Consider the following 26,514-nt stretch of genomic DNA (forward strand, 5'->3'; position numbering starts at 1 on the left):
GGGCCTAATTTTTTGACCGGCCGGTTGACGAAGCGGGTGGGCGGAGCCTATTGCCGGAGGATGCGCACGCATAACAGCGTGCGATCCCTGACCAGCAGCCACAAGAGGACTCGCCGCCGATGGGCGTATTGCGGTCGTTTAGGCCCAGCCTTTGCCGCCGCCCATCGGCTGTAGGCGGTCCTCAAGTGGTTAAGCCCTGCTATTTATTCTGACAAACAAAGTTCAAAGAAGTGTTAACAGTGCAAACAAAACAGTGCATTGATTATACTTCATATAACATATGCAACTATAATTTTCTCATATATAATATGTGCAGGGGCATAACAATAGATCCTGCATGGGATGCAGCTGCAGGGGGCCCAGAAGCCACAGGGGGCCCCATCCTGAGAAACTGACAACTACGGTCTAGGAGAAAAAAAACTTTCTGCTCTATGTACAATTTTTCCAATAACTGCAACTGCTCAGCAACCGATAGGGAATCATAAAACGTTTTGCAGACAAAGATTTGTAGACAGTCCTTACAAATCACCTAGCTACCTATGATGGGCAAGAGAAGTAAGGGAGAAGTGACAGCTGGGACAGCCAGCACACTTGCGGTACAGTTTGGTGGGAGTTTGCAGGTTCATGGAGAGTGAAGTCTAGAGTGCCAAGACATCTGTAAATCCGGGCCTGCTCCCCACAATACAGTTTGCACAGTTACCTGCATTTGCACTACCTGAATGCCCTCCTGTGCAATGTAATATCCACACCCTTTACAGCCCGGGTGCCACGATTTACTATCTACATAGCGGCTTACAGCAGCACCCAAATTAACAGGTGTGTCTCAGCGCCATTGTTTCGAATAAACACATTGTATTATCAATCTCTTGAAATGGAAAACAATTCCTGCTTTGTCTTAAAAGATTTGTATTTATTCATTTGAGCCTAGCTAACAGATACTCTCACTTCAGTCTTTCATCATGAGACCTGTTCTCCTTATGCAACATATACATCATTGCTATAATACAACGTTACATCTACCCTAAGGGATGCTGAACCTTTAGGTGAGCCAGCAAAGAAAAATGTTTCATCTTTCACGCCTCTGTTCTGTTTGCCTCTGACAATCTCCACCACTGACATTTTTGCAAATTTCCCAGTTTAATACTCTCTTTATTAATGTAACACATCTCTTTTTCCTCAAGGATGAATCACATCCCAGCTATTCCAGCAGCTCTTTAGAGGAACGTAACCTTCTGATGCTGACAAATATTGTTGCAGATGGCATTTAAGTGACGGATTATAAAAAAAAAAGAGAAAAGAAAGAATAAGGAAAAAAAAAAATAGAGAGTTGCTTTGCGTTTGAAACCTGATGCTATCAAGGCATTCATCAAAGTGACAAGACTACAAAAGTCTTACACAGTGTTCTCCTGACAATTCATGGAGAATACAGCCTGTTCTTTGGTTCATATCACTCCATTTAAAACAACTTTATTTTCAATGATTTAGCAAAGCATCAGAGACAAAAATGCCCATTAGTAACAATAATACATGGAGCAATGCTTGATTATTTTCACTCTTGCTTAGATTGCAAGACAGGTAGAATATGCCATGGGGTTTTCAAACTGCTCTCGGCATTCAGTGGCAATGCTAGGTTACTATGATGCTATGTAACTAGGGATGCTCATTCGGATTCTGCGGAATTTAAATTTCCAATCGGGAATCTGCAATTCCGATTGGAATTCAGAAAACAGAAATCAAAATTTAGCGGAAATCCCATTTGCCGCAACTCGGTAATTTTAACCCAATTACAGAACTCTTTACACACTGAAAAACAAAAACGGGTTTTTCTCACTAATTTCGGACATGTGATTAGTTGTTATTGAACTTTATGGACTCCTATTGGCATTCATTTCTTGAGTGTTCCATTTACAGAACTCGGAAGCACTGGACCAATCAGAGAAGGCAGAGTTTTTCCACAAAAATCCAATTACCACAGTAATTTTAAATCAATCGCAAGATTCATTTTTTTTAGGCCCTGTTCAGACTGTCAGCGTTTGTGGAACGCGTATATATTCAAAGAAATGCAAGTTATAAAATGCATGCGTTTTTCTTGCATTCAAAAGCGTTTTCTATTGCGTTTTGCACACACACGTGACTCGGGAAACAGAAAAGAATTATGGGAACCACAAAGGGAAACGTACGCTAAAAACGCAATAGTACGTGTTTTTGATACGCGTCCACAGACTTTCATTGTGACCGTTTCTGTGCGTGACGCACAGAACTGCGTGCAGCAATGCGGATGAGAAACGTATGCGTATCATACGCATACATGTGAACGAGGCCATTAGAAAACATTAGTAGCTGTTTCTATGCGTAAAATCTTTTTGTATGCGTTCTGTAAAAACGGCTAGGAATGCACATAGTCTGAACGGGCCCTTAGGGAAGGGACGGCGAATCCGGCGAATACACGAGATTCGTGGATTCAAATCCCGACACTATTTCCTGCTTAACGAATCCACCAAATCCCGACGCTGCGTCCCTGCGAATGTGACGCTCGCCCTCGTCCTCCTCCGTCCCCCCGCGCCTCCTCCGCTAGCCCCCCGCATAGTTAACAAGTATCCGTTTACCTGTGCAGAGCGGAGCGCAGAGCGGCAGACCTCACGCTGCCCTCTTTGTTCCCCCTAGTGACCAGCTTTTACTATTACGTAATCAGTAAAAGCCGTTCTGGCCACTAGAGGGAACAGGGAAGTAATGAAGAGGTCTGCCTCTCTGCGCTCCACAAGGAAGTTGAGTGGGTACTTATTTATGGAGGAGGCATGGAGGGACAGAGGAGCACAGGGCTACCTACCTAAAGGTCCCTATAACTACCTATTTGAAGACCCCTATACCTACCTACCTACCTATGTGAAGGCCCCTATACCTACCTACCTACATACCTACCTATACTGAAGGTCCTATACCCTGCTACCTATACTGAAGGCCCTTTTACCTACCTGCCTAAACTGAAGGCACATGTACCTTGCTACCTATAATAAAGGCCCCTATACCTACCTACCTATACTGAAGGCATATGTACCTTGCTACCTATACCTTACTACCTATACTGAAGACCCTTATACCCTGCTACCTATACTGAAGGCACAAGTACCTTGCTACCTATACTGAAGGCCCCTATACCCTGCTACCTTTACTGAAGGCACATATACCTTGCTACCTATACCTTACTACCTATACTGAAGACCCTTATACCTTGCTACCTATACTGAAGGCACACTTACCTTGCTACCTATACTGAAGGCTGCTATACCCTGCTACCTATACTGAAGGCACATATACCTTGCTACCTATACTGAAGGTCCCTTTACCCTGCTACCTATACTGAAGGCCCATATACCTTGCTACCTATACTGAATGTCCCTATACCTTGCTACCTATACTAAAGGCACACATACCTTGCTACCTATACTAAAGGCACACATACCTTGCTACCTATACTCAAGGCACACGTACCTTTCTACCTATACTGAAGGCCCCTATACCCTGCTACCTATACTGAAAGTCCCTATACCTTGCTACCTATACTGAAGGCTCATATACACTGCTACCTATACTGAAGGCCCCTATACCCTGCTACCTATACTTAAGGCCCTTATACCTTGCTACCTATACTGAAAGCTACCAATATTGAAGGCACATATACCTAGCTAGCTATACTGAAGGCTCCTTTACCTTGCTACCTATACTGTGGGTACCTATGCCTGGGTACCTATACTGCGGGCAATTATACCATGGATCGCACAATTCTTATGAGCAGGATTCGTTAGATTCGTGATTTGAAAGGTTCAAGATATTCGAGAACCTTTTTAGATTTAGATTCGGGTTCAACGAAATTGTGGATTCGTCCCATCCCTAATTTTTTTCTGATTTTCGTTTATCTTGTGTCATTTTTTTGCATGCTCTGATGTAAAAAATGACAAATACAATATACCTCAGAAATTGGAAAAATGGAAATCTGGAATTGGAAAGACAGAAATTGAAAAACAGAAAATAGGAAATCTGAAAAACAGAAATAGGAAATTGGCATTGGTAGATATTGTAATTTCTGTGGAATCGGAAATGGGCCTTTCCGACCATCCCTATAAGTGACTATGAAGGCATGCAAATGTCAGGATTGAAACATTTGATTGGGGAGTGACAATCAAGCTAATCTAGAAATTCCAGATATTAAGAGGAAAACTTAAAGTATACGTGAAGCAGGCGCGGACTGGCCAGGGGGGAAGGGAGCGATTGCCCCCCAGGCCACCTTTCATTTAGTTATTTAGGGCCGGTCCAATGACTGGTGTATTCAAGTTTGTTGTTGTAAGGCAATGTGAAACATTAGACTAGCTGATAAAAGTGCAATTAGAGGGCAGGCAAGCTGGTAAATATGGTCCATCTCAGGCTATTCTCAATTTCTCTCCACTCCTCCTCTCTCTGGGCTGACAATAGCAATCGCTAGCAATTTGCGAGTGTGATTTTGTGAAGCGATTTTTAGAGCGATTTTTGAATGATTCGCTCTGAAAAATGCTTCATGCAGCGTGTTTGCGATTCTGAAAAAAATCACAATGCTGCTGGGAGAACACCCCCATAAAGTAATATTAGCCAAGCGCTTTTCAAATCGCTCTTGGTGTGCACCAGCCCTCCCTCATTCACCTTTGTTTCCCTCTTCCCCTAGTGCTGGGTGTCTGTGTCTTCTTGTCATACAGGAAAGCTAAATAAAAGTGCAATCCTGGTGAGACAAATATCTTCTTCCCTCTCGTTCAGCTTTTCTCTCACTGTTTCTCCCCTTCTCTGCATAAGGGCTCAGACACACTATAAGCGCATTTCGGAGTGATTTTACCGCAATTGCAATTTTACCATGATTTTAATGTAAATCAATGGGATCCTTTTTAAAAAAGCTCTCAGAAAGCTCTGATGGCTAAAAGTGCTCAGAAAAGCGTGTATAGTGTATCTGAGTAGAGATGGCCCGAACCTCCGATTTTCGGTTCGCGGACTTCCCCGAAAGGTTCGGTTCGCGCAAACTTTCGCGAATCGCAATAGACTTCAATGGGGAGGCGAACTTTGAAAACTAGAAAAAATTATGCTAGCCACAAAAATTATGGAAAAGATGTTTCAAGGGGTCTAACACCTGGAGGGGGACATGGTGGAGTGGGATACATGCCAAAAGTCCCGAGGAAAAATCTGGATTTGACACAAAGCAGCGTTTTAAGGGCAGAAGTTACCTTGAATGCTAAGTTGCAGGCCTAAAGTGCTTTAAAACATCTTGCATGTGTATACATCAATCAGGGAGTGTAATTAAAGTAATGCTCTTCACACTGACACACCAAACTCACTGTGTAACGCACCGCAAACAGCTGTTTGAGTAGTGACGGCCATGCGGCCATGGACTGGAGCGCCCCATGGCGAGAGTGCAGGCCGTGGCGGTTTTCAAGCCCATATGGTTGCCGGGCTGTTGTAGCTCAATGATAGAACAACAGTGACTGTCCAGCTGATCAAATTTGGTCTGTCCACAATTAAGCAACGACCTTATTATCTTTGGTGTGCCACCCATCTTTGGTGTGCCACCCCTCGAGACACTCATATAGCTGGCGGTCATTGCTTCATTGTGATATGCAAGCCCCTTCACTGAAGCAAGGTAATGATCACGAAGGGGAATGGGCACATGTACATGCCTTTTGTTTTGTTGTTGCAGCTGCAGTGCAGCCAGAAAAATTAGGCAGGCATTTACACGCACCAGAAAAATTAGTATAGCGGCCGCTGCTAGCAGCAGCCTTAAAAATTCAGGAATCTGCCTGGAGTCCTGGACCCTGTTGGTGATGGCGGAGAAGGCAGTCAAGCAGCCTGCGGGCAGAGATGCGGTGTGGGGAGCGACTTAGTCTTGGGGCAGGCAGTCACACGTCATGCAGGCAGAGATGCTGTGTGTGGGGACTGAGTTAGTCTTCGGGCAGGCCTGAGCTTGCCTTGCAGACTAGACATCCATGGTCAGATGGACCCTTGACCCAACGCTGTGTGCCAGAGATGTCCCCACTTGCCTTTCAACATCACAGAACAGTTCAGGTATCGCCTTTTTTGAGAAAAAATTGCGGCCTGGTATCTTCCACTGCGGTGTGTGGCTTTGCTTTTGTGTTCTTCTTTTCCTCAGGTGGTCATCCCATTGCAGTTTGTGCTTTGTAATCATGTGCCTTCATAAGGTAGTTGTCCCTACGCGGGTCTTGGTCTTTCCACGGCTCAATTTTCAGTGGCAGAGAGTACAGAGAGCATTGCTCTCATCTGAGGCAGACACACAAAACAATTTCCACACCGCTGAGTCGCGGGGTGATGGCACTTTGGTGGTGGCGGCCGACTCAGTGTTAAGTGGGGTGCCAGAATCATAACAGGAGGAGGAAGATATGTTACACTTCCGTGCGGAAGCTGAGAAAGATGAGGTGTTCTGTGTTAAATAGTCAACTACATCCTGACAATATTGGGGGTTGATGGCACGCGCCTTCTTCTGAACACTGTACTTTGGTCGAGGACCGCACAAAATCACGACAGCGTGACCTCGAACAAACCTGACAGGTGGCCTGCCTCTGCCTTTTGTTTTGTCCATATTGGGGGGATGAAGTGAAAGGTATGCACTGACTTGACTAATACAATGTGCAGTCACACAGGTGCAGTTAACAGGTATGCACGGAGTGGTATATCACACTGCGTGCACTCACATAGGTAGGTGGGTGCACTAAACACAACAGATAGGTATATGCAGTGATGAGGTGGGTGCACTCAACACAAAAGGTAGGTATATGCAGTGATCAGGTGGGTTCACTGAACACAATAGGTAGGTATATGCAGTGATGAGGTGGGTTCACTGAACACAACAGGTAGGAATATGCAGTACTGGGTATTACAATGTGCACCTGTCACACACACAGGTAGTCACTGAATGTGCTGGGCCTGGCTGGCAGTGGCACACACACAGTATGACTTAGCAAGGCTGTCTATGCAACACAAGTTTCAGTGGGACACACAGAAAAAAAAATAGATCACAAGAACAAGATTAGCTCTTAAAAGAGCTGTTGTGGGGTGCTATTTTAGCAATAAGAATCAGCAAGGAGCAAGCTAACAAGCCTACAAGAGCCTAACTAATCTTTCCCTATGAGAGAGTCTGACACGAGTGAGTGTAATGGCTGGCGGGGCCTGCCTTTTATAAGGGGGGGAGTGGCTCCAGGAGAGAGTGTAGCCTGATTGGCTACAATGTGCCGGCTGACTGTGATGTAGAGGGTGCACTATGGGGGTGAACCGAACTTCCAGAAAAGTTCGCCCTTGATGGCGAATGCGAACCCCTGGAAGTTCGCCGGGAACTGTTCGCCGGCAAACCATTCGAGCCATCTCTATATCTGAGCCCTTAGTATTTGTACGCTGCGGGTGAGTTGGGCACCGGGAGCGCTGAATGCCACTGTTCCTCTAATACAAGTAAATACCTTTAGCTCCAAGGTATTTACTTGTACTCCCCCACACACTGCCGCAATCTTATTTTCAGTTGTGGTATCCTTTAAGCTTCAGGAATCAAATATCAGCTTTTGTGATACATTCTTTACTTCCAGCAGATCTTCTAACCCTAGTTCATGCCCTTATCACATCATGGCTAAACTACTGCAATGTTCTCAATATGGGTCTTCCAAACAAAGACCTGCACCACCTGCAATTAGTACAGAATGCTGCTGCAAGGCTGGTAACAAGCCAACCCCACCATTGCCACATAACACAAACCCTTCGCTCACTCCACTGGCTACAGATAAAATGGAGAATTATGTTTAAGATTGGCTTATTGACATTGAAATTCTTGCATAATCTGGACCCTGGATACCTAAAGGACTTCATGCAACTGCATCACGCCCCCAACAATCTTAGATCAAAAGCTCTAATAACTTAGTCACCCCCAGAGTCCACCTCAAAACCTTTGGAGACAGAGCCTTCTGTCATGCTGCCCCTACACTTTGGAACTCCCTGTTTCACACAATAAGAACATCTCCATCACAGGAAACATTTAAGTCCAAACTGAAAAGTCACATGTTTTGAGAATTTATTAACACCTGGCTATATAATCTGTAACACAGTCCAGCCTGCAACCCTGTTGATCAGAGACATCTATGTTCTTCGAGTTCTATGGGAGAAAAGTGATTTACAAATGTTATTGTATTGTATTGCATGAATCAGAAAAATATCTTACATGGTGGACTCACCAAGTCACCATTAATCGCCCTGTGATTTCACCCACCAGGTGATCTGTTGGCGCCCAGGTGAACCAATCCAGCTATGGGTGAGGACATTTTTAGGGTCTGTTCATACCAAATACATTTCTTTATTAGCATACCTTTTGAGGCAACTATTTCACACTAGTGCAATTTCATTCTTACAAATGCAAACACTACATCTGCTGCTTTTTTAATTTTTATTTTTTATTTTTTTTTTGCGTTTGAGCTTTTATGGAATTGGGGAAAATATTAAAAATACAAATAAAACACATACTCGAAATCACAATTGCATACCATATAATTACGCTTGCGATTGTTGCTGTGAAAATGCCCTAATAGTTATTAGAGAGTTGGGCCGAACGGTTCGCCTGTGAACGGTTCCATGCGAACTTCCGTGGTTCGCGTTCGCGTCCCGCAGGCGAACGTTTGCGGAAGTTCGGTTCGCCCCATAATGCACCATGGAGGGTCAACTTTGACCCTCTACATCACAGTCAGCAGGCCCAGTGTAGCCAATTAGGCTACACTAGCCCCTGGAGCCCCACCCCCCTTATATAAGGTAGGCAGCGGCGGCGATTACGGTCACTCATGTGCCTGCATTAGTGAGAGTAGGGCGAGCTGCTGCAGACTGTCTCTCATAGGGAAAGATTAGTTAGGCTTAGCTTGTTCCTGGCTGCATACCTGTTCTGTTCAGTGAGCCCACCATACCTGTTCTGTTCAGTGAGCCCACTGCATACCTGTTCAGTGAACCTGCCACTGCATACCTGTTCTGTGAACCCACCACTGCATACCTGTACTGTGAACCCACCACTGCATACCTGTTCAGTGAACCCACCACTGCATACCTGTTCAGTGAACCTGCCACTGCATACCTGTTCTGTGAACCCACCACTGCATACCTGTTCTGTGAACCCACCACTGCATACCTGTTCTGTGAACCCACCACTGCATACCTGTTGTGTTCAGTGAACCCACCACTGCATACCTGTTGTGTTCAGTGAACCTGCCACTGCATACCTGTTCTGTGAACCCGCCACTGCATACCTGTTCTGTGAACCCACCACTGCATACCTGTTCTGTGAACCCACCACTGCATACCTGTTCAGTGAACCCACCACTGCATACCTGTTCAGTGAACCCACCACTGCATACCTGTTCAGTGAACCTGCCACTGCATACCTGTTCTGTGAACCCACCACTGCATACCTGTTCTGTGAACCCACCACTGCATACCTGTTCTGTGAACCCACCACTGCATACCACCCCAGCTGTTTGCGGTGCGTTACACGGTGAGTTTGGTGTGTCAGTGTGAAGCAGTACCTTAATTACACTACCTGATTGATGTACACACATGCAAGATGTTTTAAAGCACTTTAGGCCTGTCATTTAGTATTCAATGTGATTTCTGCCCTTAAAACGCTGCTTTGCGTCAAATCCAGATTTTTCCCGGGGACTTTTGGCGTGTATCCCACTCCGCCATGCACCCCTCCAGGTGTTAGACCCCTTGAAACATCTTTTCCATCACTTTTGTGGCCAGCAGAATTTTTTTTCCAAAGTTCGCCTCCCCATTGAAGTCTATTGCGGTTCGCGAACTTTTCCGCAAACCGAACGTTCCGCGGAAGTTCGCGAACCCGGTTCACGAACCTAAAATCGGAGGTTCGGCCCAACTCTATTAGAGAGTTGCTGATTTCTTCTAGCGTAAACATAGCTGTAGGCATCTATACCGATAGATAGCATCTAATTGCCATTCCTTGGTTCCTAAGCAAGGAAAAAGGGCGCAGGAGCCCTTAGGAATAAATGGCACTGTCAAGGGCGCCTCTGATAAAAGCCGAATTTAGCTAGGGATGGTCGGAAATGCTGATTTCCGATCCCGCAGAAAATCCCATGTGCGCCGATTTTGCAGATTTTTCGATCATTTTCTGGTTTCCGAGTAGTTTTTTTTTTGCCCATTTTCTGCATTCTCAAATTAGTCCAATGCTTCAGAGATCTATGATTGAGCTTAAATGACCTTTGAGTAATGCAGTATCACCAAACACAGCAGAATTCTGATCAGAATCGGAAAATGATCGTAAATTTGATGGGAATCGCTATTGCCATGCGGTAATGACGGTTCAGTTTTTCTCCGAGTTTCCAGATGTGCAATCTAATTCTCTGATTGGCTTATGCATTCTGAATGCTTTGATTGTCCTAAACTTACTGACGATCAGTATCTCTGATTACCTTACTATGATTACTGATTTGCAATCAGAAATGCAGATTTCCAAATGGAAATGCAGAAATTTCAATTCCGTGGAATCGAATGAGCATCCCTACATTTAGGGGCATAACACATAAATTGTGCTCATGGTGGTGGTGCTAGCGGGAGTCTTACTTTTTTGCAGCAAATTGACAATATGTGGCTATGTAGGTAAATTTGGGTGCTCGGAGGCACCTGATTAGTGGCAAGAGAGCCATTTTTTGTGGAAAAAAATTGCGGATCTATGGATTGCGGATATCTACATTGCGGCATAGCATAGCAGGCATTCCGCTCCGATAACTACATTGTGACGTTGCGGAAGGGGGGGGGGGGTTAGCTTAAGAAGAGGGATTTAAGGATATGGGCCACCGGGGCGTATACGTTTTGGCACCACCAGGGGTGGGTCTTAGAATTAGGTACAAGCAGGGGGGGGGGGGATGGTTCGGGTTAGGCACCACCGGGGGAGGGGGTCTTAGGGTTAAAGGACCATGGTCGCAAAAATCTTAAAATTTAAAATACATTGAAACATATGCAAATAAGAAGTATGTTTCTTCCGGAGTAAAATGAGCCATAAATTACTTTTCTCCTATGTTGCTGTCACTTACAGTAAGTAGTAGAAATCTGACATTACCGTCATCAACATAGGAGAAAAGTAATTTATGGCTCATTTTACTCTGGGATAAATGTACTTCTTATTTGTATATGTTTTAAACTTTAAGATTTCCGTGACAGTTCCTCTTTAAGCATCACCAAAGGGGGGTTCTTAGGGTTAGGCACTACAGAGGGCAGTCTTAGTGTTAGGCACCACTCGGGGTGCTTAGGTTAAGGCACCACCAAGGGGGTCTTAGCGTTAGTCACCACCACAAACGGGTTCTGTGTAAGAGTAGGGTTAAGGTTAGTCATAGTAAAATATCAGTAAATATTACCAATAATTTATTATCAAAATTCAAAAATCAAACTAGTACAATATCACTAACCTTAGTGATATTTTACCTGTGGCAATTTCCGCAATCTTTTTTTTCCTGGCGTCTGTATTTCATGTATGCCCCCGGTACACCTGAGGGGTCTGCATTGAGATGGTATGGAGCTCAAAAAAGCTACTTTGCAACTTATTTAAGAGTGAGTTCAACTTCAGCTGGCTTGGCAATTATATGAAAAAGAATATTTCAGTAAGTAGAATAGCATAACTACAAAAAAAGTAACCTTTCTTGAAGGAATACGTAAGCAAAGTACAAGTTGTTTCTAGTTATTTGCCTGAAGCTGTTTTTGAAACACATCTAGTTTCTTGTAAGTACAACAGAGCCTCTTGGATGGCACTATATCTTTTCTCTGGGATAGGGTAATCAGAATGTACAGTAAATATCTCAATCCCCAAATCTGTGATTGGCAATAATGCCTGAATTCAATATTGTTTCTGATATTTCCAGTGCATCTTTTCTTGTCCTTAGTGCTTACACAGATGTAATCTTTAGCAGGATATATGGCTGTTTAATATCACCCATTTATCTATATCTTACAGAGGAGACATCTTGACAAATCAGGTAAAAGATTGATTGTATTTATCAGAACGAAGAGTGAAAAAAAGCAAAGCCAGGCACAAAATTCAATGTTACAGCTGTGGTTTTTCAGGCTATGTAGTTGTTGTTCTACATGTTGGATCGTGCTATGAGAGTTGACAATGTTGTGTTTTATTCATGTAGCTCAGGCTCTCTGGGGTCATGCACAGTGTTGTTCCAGAGGTAGCTAAACAAGCAAATACTTATTCATAGCAAAAGAGCTGTGGGCTGTGGAAGAGGGCAATTGACTTCAGGCCATATGAGATCAAAGGGCTAATAAAGTAGCTGAGTTGTCCAAAGGTTACCTTATTGTATCTTCAGTTAAACGCTACCCTGATATTTACAACAGAAGATAAAAAAGACATAAAATACTTAATTTGATGATGATGATTATTTTATATTATGGTACAATTATGTTATTATAGTAATATCTGATAGGTGGCTTCACACTCACTATTCTTAGCTGCAGAGCTTGCTATTTTATCAGGCACAGTATGTGCCTAAATTTGCCTCAATTCTCAATAATGGATATTAACATGGGCACGCAAACTTCTGTGCCACCTGCAGGCACCCAAATTGCCTGCTGCCACATCAACAAGATAGAGATCTGAAGCCCCTGAGAATTATGGCCTACAAATATACTTTTGAAAGGAAAGTACTGCCTCAAAACTCACTTTTCCCAGCAACTATATGCTCTAATTTAGACTATTTCCCTTGAGGCTGCATTCACAGTGGGCCGTTGCGGAGCCGCGCTATAAAGTGTTATAACGCAGCTTACTGCACTGCAATGCTAATCCTATGCAACGTTCACAGTGCGACGTTAGTGTCGCGTTGTAGCGTGTAGTGTTATGGTAGTGCACTGCTTGCAGTGCATTACTACCTCTAAATTCACACATTACTAGGTACAGGAAAGCATACCTTTTTCCACATTGCGTTGTAATGCTGTGTTGTGACATTGTCGCATTACAATGCAACGCTCCACTGTGAACCTAGCCTCAAATTTACACCTTGTTTCCTCCCTATTCCAAGGGCAGGGCTCTCTCACCCTTTTGTGTCTAGAAATGTTCTATGTTTTTGTTTTCCGCATTTACATAATTTACATTTGCCACTGTTATTTTTATGTCTACCTTTAAAAACCTCCTTAGCGTTCTGGACGAGATGAGCTCGTCCAGTAACGCCGCTGTGCACCGCTCCGGCCCTGGTGAGTCAAATTTGCACAATTTTTTTTCAAACACGCAGCTAGCACTTTGCTAGCTGCGTGTTTGTTTCGATCGCCGCCGCTACCCGCCGCGAAAGAGGGCCCCCCGCAAACCCCTTGCGCAGCCTGGCCAATCGCCGCCAGGCTGCGCTATGGAGTAGATCGGGACTCCCTGTCGATGACGTCACTCCGTTCGTCACCATGGCAACAGGGAAGCCCTAAAGGAAATCCCGCTCAGAACGGGATTTCCTGATGAGCATCATCGCCAGCGGCGATCGGAAGGGTGGGAGGGAGGGAGTAGGGAGGAGGGAATCATATAGCTAGCGATAGGCTAGCTACATGATACAAAAAAAAATTGGGTGAAAAAACCCTCCCACGGCCGTGGGAATCAGAATGCCCAGCAGGTTAGAGATGGCCCGAATGGTTCGCATGCGAACTTGTTTGCGCGATCGCCCTGCACCCTATACTACATCATTGGGCTAAACTTTGACCCTCTAAATCGCAGTTAACAGACACATGGCAGCCAATCAGGCTACACTCCCTCCTGGAGCACCCCCCTTATATAAGGCAGTAGCGTCGGCCATTTTCTCACTCTGTGTGCTGCTGTATTAGTGAAAGAAGAGAGATACATTGGAGAGATAGGGAAAGCGATAGTTAGGAGGTCTGTTAGCTTGCTCCTTGCTGATATTATTTGCTGAAATGCACCCCAAAACAGCTCTTTTGAGAGCTAATGTCCTTGTGATGTTTTTTTTTTTTGTGTGTGTGGCCCACTGACACTGTATATACAGCCCTGTCTTGTCGCAGCTGGCCCTAGTTAATTGCTATACTGTGCCAGGCCCAGCACATTCTGTGCCTACCTTTTCACTGCACCTGTGTGACTGCTGCACATTGTATTATAATACCAGTCAATGGCACTGCATACCTTTCACTGCATCTGCTTGACAGCACGCTGTTTTATATACCAGTCACTGCATACCTTTCACTGCATCTGTGTAACCACACGCTGTTTAATATATCAGCAGTCAGTGCATCAATTTTCACTGCACCTGTGTGACTACACATTGTTCTACCAGCAGTCACTGCATACCTTTCACTGCGCCTGTGTGACTGCACATTGTTCTACCAGCAGTCGCTGCATACCTTTTACTGCACCTGTGTGACTGCACATTGTTCTACCAGCAGTCACTGCATACCTTTTCACTGCACCTGTGTGACTGCACATTGCATATACCAGTCAGTGCAAACCTTTCACTTGAATGGATAGCAGACTTGCCCTCCATAACAGATTCTCGTTATAGGATTTCAAATGTATTTGTCTCATCATTATACAGCAGTCAGTGTATACCTTTCACTGCATCTGTGTGACTGCACATTGTATTATACCAGCAGTCAGTGTATACCTGTGTGAATGCACATTGTATTAGTCAAGTCAGTGCATACCTTTCACTTCATCCTCCCCAATATGGACAAAACAACAGGCAGAGGCAGAGCCAGAGGCAGGCCACCCGGCAGGTCTGTTTGAGGTCATGCTGTCGTGATTTTGTGCGGCCCTCGAACAAAGTACAGTGTTCAGAAGGCAAGTGCCATTAACCCCAAAATTGTCAGGGCGTAGTTGACTATTTAACACAGAACACCTCATCTTTCCCAGCTTCCACATGGAAGCGTGACATATCTTCCTCCTCCTTCTCTGATTCTGGCTCCCAACTCTCAGTCGGCAGCCATCACCAAAGTGCCATCATCCAGCGGCTCAGCGGTGTGAAAACATTTTTGTGTGCCTGTCTCAGATGAGAGTGATGCCATCTGTACTCTCTGCCACCAAAAATTGAGCCATGGAAAGACCAAAACCCACGTAGGAACAACTGCCTTACGAAGGCACATGAAGAAAAAGCACAAACTGCAATGGGATGACCACCTGAGGAAAAGCAGCACACAAAAGCAAAGCCACAACTGCAGTGGAAGATACCAGGCAGCAATTATTTCTCAAAAAAGGCGATACCTAAACTGTACCGTGATGTTGAAAAGCAAGTGGTGTCATCTCTGGCACACAGCATTGGGTCAAGGGTCCATCTGACCACGGATGCCTGGTCTGCAAAGCACAATCCGGCCTGCCCAAAGACTAAGTCGGTCCCCACACAGCATCTCTGCCTGCAGGCCGCTTGACTGCCTTCTCCGCCACTACCAACAGGGTCCAGGACTCCAGGTGGATTCCTGAATGTTTAAGGCCGCTGCTAGCAGTGGCCGCTATAATAATTTTTCTGGTGCGTGTACATGCCTGCCTAATTTTTCTGGCTGCACTGCAGCTGCAACAACAAAACAAAAGGCATGTACATGTGGCAATTCCCCTTCGGGATCGTTACCTTGCTGCGGTGAAGGGGATTGAGTATCACAATGAAGCAATGACCGGCTATATGAGTGTGTTGAGGGGCACACCTGACCCAAGATAATAAGGTTGTTGCTTCATTGTATACAGACCAAATTCGATCAGCTGGACAGTCACTGTTGTTCTGTCATTGAGCCACCTCAGCCCGATCATATGGGCTTGAAAAACGCCATCTCCTGCACTGTCGCCATCGTGCGCACCAGTCCAGCATGGCCATCACTACACAAACAGGTGTTTGTGGTGCGTTACACAGTGAGTTTGGTCTGTCCGTGTGAAGCAGTACACTAATTACATAACTTGATTGATGAATACACACGCAAGATGTTTTAAAGCACTTTATGCCTCCAATTTAGAAATGCAATGTTATTTCTGCCCTTAAAATCCTGCTGTGCGTCTAATCCGTAATGTTCCCTGAGACTTTTGGCATGTATCCCACTCTGCCATGCCCCCCTCCAGGTATTAGACCCCTTGAAACATCTTTTCCATCACTTTTGTGGCCAGAATTAGTGTTTGTAGTTTTGAAAGTTCGCGTGCCCATTGAATTCTATTGCGGTCTTTTGGGGAAGTTCGCATTCGAGGTTCGCGAACTTAAAATCGGAAGTTCGAGCCATCTCTCTGTACTAGTACCCCATGTACAATGTACCTGTCACAGGAGCCCTAGTGGTTAGACCGCAAATTGCCTTCCAATCGGTTTCAGCACACAGACCATGCAAGCTTTGGTCGCGATCTTTGCGCAGAAACCAACAGAAATTTGGGCAGCAGCCTGACCAGAAGGGTGCCTGTGAGGTAGGGTAATTACAACTTTACACACTATTCCAGGGTATAACTGCCACCACCTCCGTTACCATGGGACAGAGGAGCCCGCCGACTGTCTGTGCCTAGATCTACAAATAAAAACGGTTAAAACACGCTGTATTCTGTCTAGCCAACAACAAACAATAGTAGCGTCTCTTCAGAGACCTGGGATCAGTTTCTGTGTATGCTGAATAATAGGGTAGCTAGAACAACTACTGACGATAGCGTCGGTTTATTGAAAACAATATAAATAATTAATATATACAGACAATTATTAAAATCAACAATTATTAAAACAGTAATAGCCAGTATGAAATAAAATGGAGAAAATACTTAGGATTTGTGGAAATATGTCCGTTCTGGGAAAACTTGTAGAGTTCCTTTTGTTCAGTTCCAGCAAAGTTTAAAATCCATGCAAACATGGAAAATGTCCTTTGTTCCAGGTTACAGAAGATGGCCAATCAAGATGGCCGCTAGCCATGTGTCCTTTGTTTCAGTTTAGACAAGATGGCCGCTAACCATGTGTCCTCTGGCTGGCAATGTGCTCTCAGGAAGGTGGAATTTGGAGGACTGAAGCCCACCTGCTGGCCATGTGTTTTTGATGAAGCTGGTTTGGGGGTGTGGCAATGCCGGCCCCCTCTGAGTTACCAACAAATGACAGTTCATTCCCTCTGAGAGATTTTAGGGCTAAACTTATGAAATGCTGTAACTCCTGAACCATACACGTTATATTTAGGGGGGTAAAAGATTCATACTTGTCGGAAAATACAGATTAATAAGACATTAGACATGGCTAAGCCAGCGGGTCAGGCTCCTGAGAAGATTCATATCTCAATAACCGGACGGGCTATCCCAATGAATTTCATATCAGCACGATGGCCAGATTTTACCGAACAAGACGATATGTATTTTATAGCTGTGCGACATACGGTTTTCGTATACCCACAGGAAATCATACCATCCATGCTTTTCTTATGGCCCGTACTCAGTGCCGGATCGGCTGGCTTTCTATGGCCCCCCTGTAGAGCCAGCTTCCTGGTCCTTTTCATGGGGACATCTGCTGAAGGGTTAATGAGCTAGGCCCTCTGGGGAATCTGGCCACGTGCGACATTCCTGAGGGGTGAGGGAAATGCTTTGGTCACAGGGGAACAGATCTCTGGATTAAAAACACAAAAGTGTAGTTTTCTGATCACTTGCACGACTGCACAGATTCGACAGGGAGCGATCAGGAAATTGAATGTGAATTCTCTAGGTTCACCTGCGTTTCTCACAGCTGTTCCGTGACAGTACCCCATGTCTGTTTCTTACTCTGTACAGTTACATGTAATATGTTGTAGATGTAGATGACGCGTACCCTCGTTCGCGTCATCGCGGTACTTCTGCGCTCTCTTGATGCGACTTCAAATGTAAACAGGAAGTGCGTCAAGAGAGGGCGGAAGTACCAGATGGTACTAGCGCCTAGCATCTCTGGCTGCCCGCTTCCTGCCCTCCTCCTCAGGTACTTTTGGGGGGCTTAAATTTAACATTATAGGGAACCGGCAAAAGGGAGAGCTTAGCGGGGAGGGGTGGGGGGGGCATTTCCGACCCCCCCCCCCGCGCTCGGGGCATGCTCTCCCTTTATACTGGGACCCTATAGGGGCCCCAAAGGGACATGTTCGGGTTGGGTTCGGGGTTCGGCTCGAACATGTCGGACATCAGGGGCATGTTCGGCCGAACCACACCGAACCCGAACATCCAGATGTTCGCCCATCACTAGTTGGTACTTAGTTCCTTTTTTCCAGTTACCTTTTTATAAGTTTAATGAACTTTGTTAATCTCACATAATAAGCACCCACCCACTGATTACGTAGCCTTACTGCCCATAATTTACATAAAACATTTTGTACACTCTGGCTATTGTGATACTGCTTAATGGAAGCCCAAAAAGATAAAAAGCTTCAATTATCCTAAAACCCATCCCTGTGCGCCGGAAAAAGATGGACCCTAAGTGATATTTACATCATAAATTCTGAAGGACATTCCAAAGTCGAGAAGCAATATAGGCACTAAAATAGCAGCTGAGTCTACTCATTTTGTTTGTGGTAATTACGCAACGTATTGGGCAAATTGGAATCTATATATTTTGGCTGAGATTTCCTTTGTACATTATCTGCTTTGCTTGAGCCTTATTGGTATCTATTCACTAAATTGCTCTCAATTGCCTGTGCTTCATTTTTCTTTTACGGTTCAATAACACAGGTCTAATAACCAGTGTTTAGGCGCTCTATCCTATGGATATTTTCTGTATGTTCCAGGTCAATACTTTTCAATATTTAAATAGTCATTACAAGAAAATGGAAAGACCCCTTGCATGCAATTTACGCAATTCCATTTTTAAATGAATGATAGCAGGAAAACAAAAGAAGCAAACCCAATCTCAGAACTGATCGTGAAAAGGAGTTAATCTCAAAAACCTTAGAAAAAGCTACAACAGGAGAAAGAGGTGCCCAAGAAAAATAAAACACTTTAAAAATGATAAAATTTGAAGATAAGAGGTGGGCTACCTCAAGGATGACACTAATATTGGAGAAACAGATCATTTCTTTACACTACGGCAACACAGTTTGTGAGCAAGTTCAGCTCATTTCCTCAGGCCAAATATCAGTGGCAACAGTGCCTTTAGCATCGCTGGATGCTTGGATTTTTCATATTATTGGCGATATGTAATTCTTGAGGTAAGCCAACTCTTATTTTCGAGTTTTATCATTTCTAAAGTGTTTTCTTTTTCTTGAGTGCCTCTTTCTCCTGTTGTGTTTTATACCCTCCTTTGGTGGGTGGCTTCCCACCAGCACCCCTGCTGGTAGGTTAAGTCCATATTTTCTCAGAGAGTGACCGACAAGCACAGAGAGACGTGTTGCTACTGAGTGGAGTGGTCATTCCCTATAGGCCTTATTGGTTGGTTGCCCTTCTTTTGTGAGTACCATTAGAGATGGCCCGAACCTCTAATTTTTAGGTTCGCGAACTTGCAAACCTTTGCGAACCGCAATGGACTTCAATGGGGAGGCGAGCTTTGAAAACTAGAAACATTTATGCTGGCCACAAAAGTGATCGAAAAGATGTTTCAAGGGGTCTAACATCTGAGTTTTTGCATGGATGAGTGGGATACACGCCAAAAGTCCCGGGGAAAAATCTGAATTTGACGCAAAGCAGCGTTTTAAGGGCAGAAATCACATTGCATGCTAAATTGCAGGCCTAAAGTGCTTTAAAACATCTTGCATGTGTATACATGAATCAGGGAGTGTAATTAGAGTACTGCTTCACACTGACACACCAAACTCTCTGTGCACCGCACCGCAAACAGTTGTTTGTGTAGTGATGGCCATGCTGGACTGGTGCGCACCATGGTGACAGTGCAGGCTGTGGCAGTTTTCAAGCCCATATGGTCGCCGGGCTGTGGTACTGGTAGCTCAATGATAGAACAACAGTGACTGTCCAGCTGATCGAATTTGGTCTGTCCACAATGAAGCAACAACCTTATTATCTTGGGTGTGCTCTCCCCCCTTCCTGAGACACTCATATAGCCGGCGGTCATTGCTTCATTGTGATACGCAGGCCCCTTCACCACAGCAAGGTAACGATCACGAAGGGGAATTGACACATGTATATGCCTTTTGTTTTGTTGTTGCAGCTGCAGTGCTGCCAGAAAAATTAGGCAGGCATGTACACGCACCAGAACATTTATTATAGTGGCCGCTGCTAGCAGCAGCCTTAAAAATTCAGGAATCCTCCCGGAGTCCTGGACTCTGTTGGTAGTGGTGGAGAAGGAAGTCAAGCGGCCTACAGGCAGAGATGCTGTGTGGGGACCAACTTAGTCTTGGGGCAGGCAGTCACACGGCGTGCAGGCAGAGATACTGTGTGTGGGGACTGACTTAGTCTTCGGGCAGGCCTGAGCGTGCTTTGCAGACCAGGCATCCATGGTCAGATAGACCCTTGACCCAATGCTGTGTGCCAGAGATGTCCCCACTTGCCTTTGAACATCACGGTACAGTTTAGGTATTGCCTTTTTTGAGACATAATTGCGGCCTGGTATCTTCCACTGCGGTGTGTGGCTTTGCTTTTGTGTGCTGCTTTTCCTCAGGTGGTCATCCCATTGCAGTTTGTGCTTTGTAATCATGTGCCTTCGTAAGGTAGTTGTCCCTACGTGGATCTTGGTCTTTCCACGGCTCAATTTTCGATGGCAGAGAGAGTACAGATGGCATTGCTCTCATCTGAGGCAGACACACAAAAAAATGTCCACACCGCTGAGCCCTGGGATGATGGCACTTTGGTGATGGCTGCCAACGGAGTGTTAAGTGGGATCCCAGAATCAGAGCAGGAGGAGGAAGATATGTCACGCTTCCGTGCGGAAGCTGAGGAAGATGAGGTGTTCTGTGTCAACTACGCCTACATAGGTAGGTAGGTAGGTGGACTAAACAGTGAACAGGTGCAGTGATTGGGATTACAAATGTGCAGCTGCCTGTCACACACACTGGTAGTCACTGAATGTGCTGGGCCTGGCAGTGGCACAGTAGGAATTAAGGGGCCAAAGGCCAGCTGCGACTGACTGACAGGGCTGTATATAAATATAATGCAAGTGTGCCACAAAAAAAAGAAAAGAAAAACATAGATCACAAGAATAAGATTAGTTCTCAAAAGAGCTGTTGAGGGGTGCTTTTTTAGCAATAAGAATCAGCAAGGAGCAAGCTAACAAGCCTACAAGAGCCTAACTAAGCTTTCCCTATGAGAGTCTGCAGCAGCTCTCCCTTCTCTAATTACTGCAGCCACACGAGTGAGTTCAATGCCTGACACTGCCTGCATTTTATAAGGGGGGGGAGGGGCTCCAGAGGTAGTGTAGCCTGATAGCTACAATGTGCCTGCTGACTGTGATGTAGAGGGTCAAAGTTGACCTTAATGATGTACTATGGGTGCGAATCGAACTTCCGTAAAAAGTTTGCGCTTCTCCGCGATTGAGAACCCCAGAAGTTCGCCAGGAACTGTTCGCCGGCGAACCGTTCGGGCCATCTCTAAGTACCATATTTTCTCCATTACATTTTCTTCATTCAATTGAACCTACTACACCAGTTGGGCTCCTCTTGTCTCTGTGTTTATTTTTAAGCTTGTTTTTGCCTTATTTTACCTTTTGCCAAGCTATAAATAGCTATTTTAGAACCCTAAATTTGTGTTCAGACCTCCTGAAGTGGTTGGATAGTGTACTGGCTAAAGGGATACTTAAAGTGAACCAGACATGAAGCACCCTCATGTATTTTACCATATATATCAGTGGGAACATTAGAGAAAACACCCTGCTCTCTGCTTAATCCTTCTCTGCTCAGTCTGCCTGTTATAAGCCCTAATAAAATCCCTGACTGACAATTCAGTCTGGCTTTACTCAGGAATACTTATAGCTGAGTCTGTCTTCTCTGATGTCTTTTCAAGCCCAAGCCTGCCCCCTTCTGGCTCTGCTATAATGACTCAGCTATAATGATTCCTGAGCAAAGCCAGACTGAATGCTCAGTCGGGGGATTTTATCAGGGCTGATAAGAAGCAGGCTAAGCAGTGAAGAATGAAAAAGAGAGCAGGGTAGGTGTTTTCTCTAATGTTCACACTGATATATATGGTAAAATACATGAGGGTGCTTCGTCTCTGGTTCACTTTAAGCCTTGGTTAAAAAAAAATGTTTTACTCACTTGGGGCTTCTACCAGCCCCCTGCAGCCACCCTGTGCCCACGCAGTTACTCGCGGATCTGTTTCTCCAATATTAGTGCCATCCTTGAGGTAGCCCACCTCTTATCTTCAAATTTTATCATTTTTAAAGTGTTTTTTTTTTTGGGGGGGGGGGGGGTGCCTCTTTCTCCTGTTGTAGCTTATTCTAAGGTTTTTGTGAATAACTAATTTTTATGATCAGGACACTATTGCGGACGGGAACGTGAAGAAGGCTATGTGTGGTCAGGCCTGTCGGCGAAACGAAGCTAGCTGGCACGGAGGACCGGAGGATCCATGAGTGACCGCGAGGGCACGGGACGGCTGCAGGGGGCTGGTACAGTGTTGCCAACCTTACACATTATTTTTTACTGGCAAAGACATAAAAATTTACTGACAAAGGATTTTTTTTACGGACCGAAACCCCTGCGCCACGCGTAGTGAAATGGGCATGGTCACAGGTGGGGCCGAATATACATCATTTTCGCAGTGCTGTAAAAGGTCTGCCAGGGAAAGTTTGAGCTCTGCCATAGTATTTTCCCCCAAAATACATGTAATCTTACAGCATTTCACCAAAAATTCACGTAATCTATCAGAAGTTCTTCCAAAATACAGATAATATGGCAGTAGTTTCCCAAAAATATATGTAATCTGGCAGCAGCGGTTCCCCCAACATACACATAATCTGTCAGCAGTTCCCCAAAATACACTTAATCTGGCAGCAGTGGTTCCCCAAAAATACAGATAATCTGCTGTTCTCCCAAAAGAATAGTCCCCCAAAAGAATTCTGTCCCCAGAATAGGTAGCCAGGTCTATAGGAGTCCCCAGAATAGGTAGTCAGGTCTATAGGTGTCCCAGAATAGGTAGCCAGGTCTATAGGTGTCCCCAGAATAGGTAGTCAGGTCTATAGGTGTCCTCAGAATAGGTAGCCAGGTCTATAGGTGTCCCCAGAATAGGTAGTCAGGTCTATAGGTTTCCCCAGAATAGGTAACCAGGTGTATAAATGTCCCCAGAATAGGTAGGCAGGCGTATAGATTTCCCCAGAATAGGTAGCCAGGCATATAGATGTCCCCAGAATAGGTAGGCAGGCGTATGATGTCCCCAAAATAGGTAGGCAGGCGTATAGATGTCCCCAGAATAGGTAGGCAGGCATATAGATGTCCCCAGAATAGATAGCCAGGCGTATAGATGTCCCCAGAATAGGTAGGCAGGCGTATAGATGTCCCCAGAATAGATAGCTAGGACTTTAGTAGGTCCCCAAGCAGGAGGGGAGGCAGCACAGAGAAGGGAGATGTCTCCCCCCCCCCCCATATATCATAGAGTTGTACTTGCACAAACATACATAACATCCATAACACCCCCTTCCCTCACCTGGGGCTCACCCTTCCTCACTCCCCCCTCCAGAACTAAGTATGGCAGTTGCTGGGGACTTACCTACGTCTTGTCCCAACGCGGGATAGAGCTCTGCATGCAGCTGCTCCGGTCTGGTCTAGACCAGAGCAGCAGCACGCAGAACTTCCTGTGGTGCTTGGATCAAGGCAGAGGTAAGTCCCCGGCTCCCCGCCCACTGCCAGCCACACAATACTTAGTTCTGGAGGGGGGAGTGAGGAAGGGGGAGCCGCCACTGCTCTCCCTACTGGGTGCTGCCTCCCCTCCTGCTCTCAGGGCGGCCGAATGGGAGCCCTTTTACGGACGCTGCTGAATTCCTTATGGAATTCACGGGCAGCTAAATTTGAATCAAAGTTTACGGTATGCCCGTAAATTTACGGGAGGTTGGCAACACTGGGCTGGTAGAAGCCCCAGGTGAGTGAAATTGATTTTTTTAACCAAGGCTTAAAGAGACTCTGTAACAAAAATTTTACCAGCATTTCTCCTATCCTACAAGTTCCTAAGGCTGTTCTATTGTGCTCTGGCTTTCTGCAGCACTTTCTACTTGCACCATCTCTGTAATAAATCAACTTATCTTTCCCCTGTCGGATTTGTCGGCTGTGTCTGGAAGGCTGCCAACTCTTCAGTAATGTGAACAAGTTAACTCCTTCCAAGCCCTTCCAGCGCTCCTGTGATGATTATTCCTCACAGACAATATCCCTGCTCTCACTGTCAGCTTGTCTGCTATCTGTGAGGTTGATAAACACAGACTGATAAACTGAACAAAGAATAGCTGGCTGAGGAGGAAGCTGCATGTCAGGCTGACAGGACTCCAGGCTCTAAAAACACAGCTTGTCATGCTTCATTGACACAGTGCTCTTCCAAAACTTGCACATAACCTCTGGAGACTGAATTCAATGTGTAACTCACTGAATTCTCTGTGTACTTACTGTGTATTAACTGAGTTCACTGCTCTGCTGATGTACTTCCTGTTTTGGTGGCCATCTTTTCTGTTTACAAAACAGTTTATAAAACAGTTTTTTTACCCTCTTTATTGCAGCGGAGAGCAGCAAAAATATTACAGAGGGGGCTAGGAGATGACCCCAAACAGGCAGGGATGTTTGATTATACTTCATTTTGTGAATACAGATTCTTTTTAAGTATACCTTTAAAGCGGACCTAAACCCAGGACTTCCTCTCTTCTCTAAAATATAAGCTACAGCATAATATCCTTTACAGAAAAACATTTCTTTGTTACTGCTTACAAAACTCCTCAGAGATGCTGCTTTCTAGTTACTTCCTTGTTTGCTGGAAGCACATACAGATCTAACCTCCTGTGTTTACATATAGCCTGTCTGAACTGCACACCACGGCACAGATCAGACAACAGAGCTCACAGGTCAAATTACAGTGATTTATTATTTCTAGATAGGGGCCTGTACATACTAAAAATCGCCAAGGGCAATCACAAACTCAGTGCAATGCAATTGCATTTTTTAATCCAAATTCCACTTGCGATTTTGTGTATTTGTGATGTGATTGCGATTTTGCTGTGAGTTTTTCTACATTTCACATATGCAAGCACTCAAAAAGCACTGCGGGCACTGCAATTGTGATTTTTAAAAATTGCATTGCACCACTGTGTACAGCGCTTCATGATTTGCTTTATTTTCCTGAAGGCTGTGCTATTAAGAAATTGCAATCTAAAATCACAGTGCAATGCAGGCGGTGTGTACAGGTCCTAACCACCCGTCTCCATGGAGAGCAATTTGCTCCAAATCCAATATTGCTATCGGTTTTTAAATCACTAGGGTTGGTACTTTAACATAGAAAGCATGAAAAGTATTTTAAATTTACCGTATTTTTCGGACTATAAGACGAAAAGTAGGGAGAAAAAGTCCCTGCGTCTTATAGTCCAAAGGCAGGGAGTCCCCGACTTAATGATCACCCGCCGATATGAACCGCAATGTCGGGGACTCCCTGCACTTCTCAGTGTCCTCCTGAACTTTCCCTGCATAAATGTAATTAACGGCAGTGGCAGCCGCTGTCACTCACCTCATCGCTGGAGCCCGCGGTGACGTGCTTCTTGCCTCTTCCTGTCGGCGGTATTGTCCTCCATATGTGTCCGGTGTCCTGATGGATTCCCCCTCTGTTAATAGAAGAAGCTGCGGCAGCCGCGGGCATCACTCACCTCATCGCTGGAGCCCGCGCGGTCAGCCGATTCCCTCTAACACTCCTTCACTCTAGTGCCGGTCGCATCTGTAATGACGCATACAGACGCGACCAGGAAGTGCTGGCACTAGAGCGAAGGAGTGTTAGAGGGAATCGGCTGACCGCGCGGGCTCCAGCGATGAGGTGAGTGATGCCCGCGGCTGCCGCAGCTTCTTCTATTCACAGAGGGGGAATCCATCAGGACACCGGACACATATGGAGGACAATACCGCCGACAGGAAGAGGCAAGAAGCACGTCACCGCGGGCTCCAGCGATGAGGTGAGTGATGCCCGCGGCTGCCGCAGCTTCTTGTATTCACAGAGGGGGAATCCATCAGGACACCGGACACACGTGGAGGACAACACCAAGGACGAGAGGGGGCCAGAAGCTCATCACCGCGGGCTCCAGCGATGAGGTGAGTGACAGCGGCTGCCACTGCTGTTAATTACGTTTATGCAGGAGGATAAAGGGGACATGAGGGGGACATAAAGGGGACATGGACAAAGGGGACATCAGGAGGACAAAGGGGACATCAGGAGGACAAAGGGGACATCAGGAGGACAAAGGGGACATGAGGACGACAAAGGGGACATCAGGAGGACATGAAGGGGACATCAGGAGGACATGAAGGGGACATCAGGAGGACATGAAGGGGGCATTAGGAGGACATGAAGGGGACAACAGGAGGACATGAAGGGGACAACAGGAGGACATGAAGGGGACAACAGGAGGACATGAAGGGGACAACAGGAGGACATAAAGGGGACATGTGGATGACAAGGGAGACATTTGGAGGACAGAA

General features: G+C 45.4%; 1 long non-coding RNA gene across 1 annotated transcript in view; it reads right to left on the bottom strand.

The window, feature by feature from the left end:
• Window positions 1-24,597, bottom strand: part of LOC137522672 (uncharacterized) — a 68,774-nt gene extending 44,177 nt beyond the window's left edge. The window contains exon 1 of the long non-coding RNA XR_011022395.1: window positions 24,451-24,597. This is a non-coding gene — a long non-coding RNA (uncharacterized lncRNA). The remainder of the gene's footprint in view (window positions 1-24,450) is intronic.
• Window positions 24,598-26,514: the final 1,917 nt, after the last annotated feature.

Source organism: Hyperolius riggenbachi, chromosome 6 (genome assembly GCF_040937935.1).
Source record: "Hyperolius riggenbachi isolate aHypRig1 chromosome 6, aHypRig1.pri, whole genome shotgun sequence".
In the NCBI taxonomy this organism is placed as follows: domain Eukaryota; kingdom Metazoa; phylum Chordata; class Amphibia; order Anura; family Hyperoliidae; genus Hyperolius; species Hyperolius riggenbachi.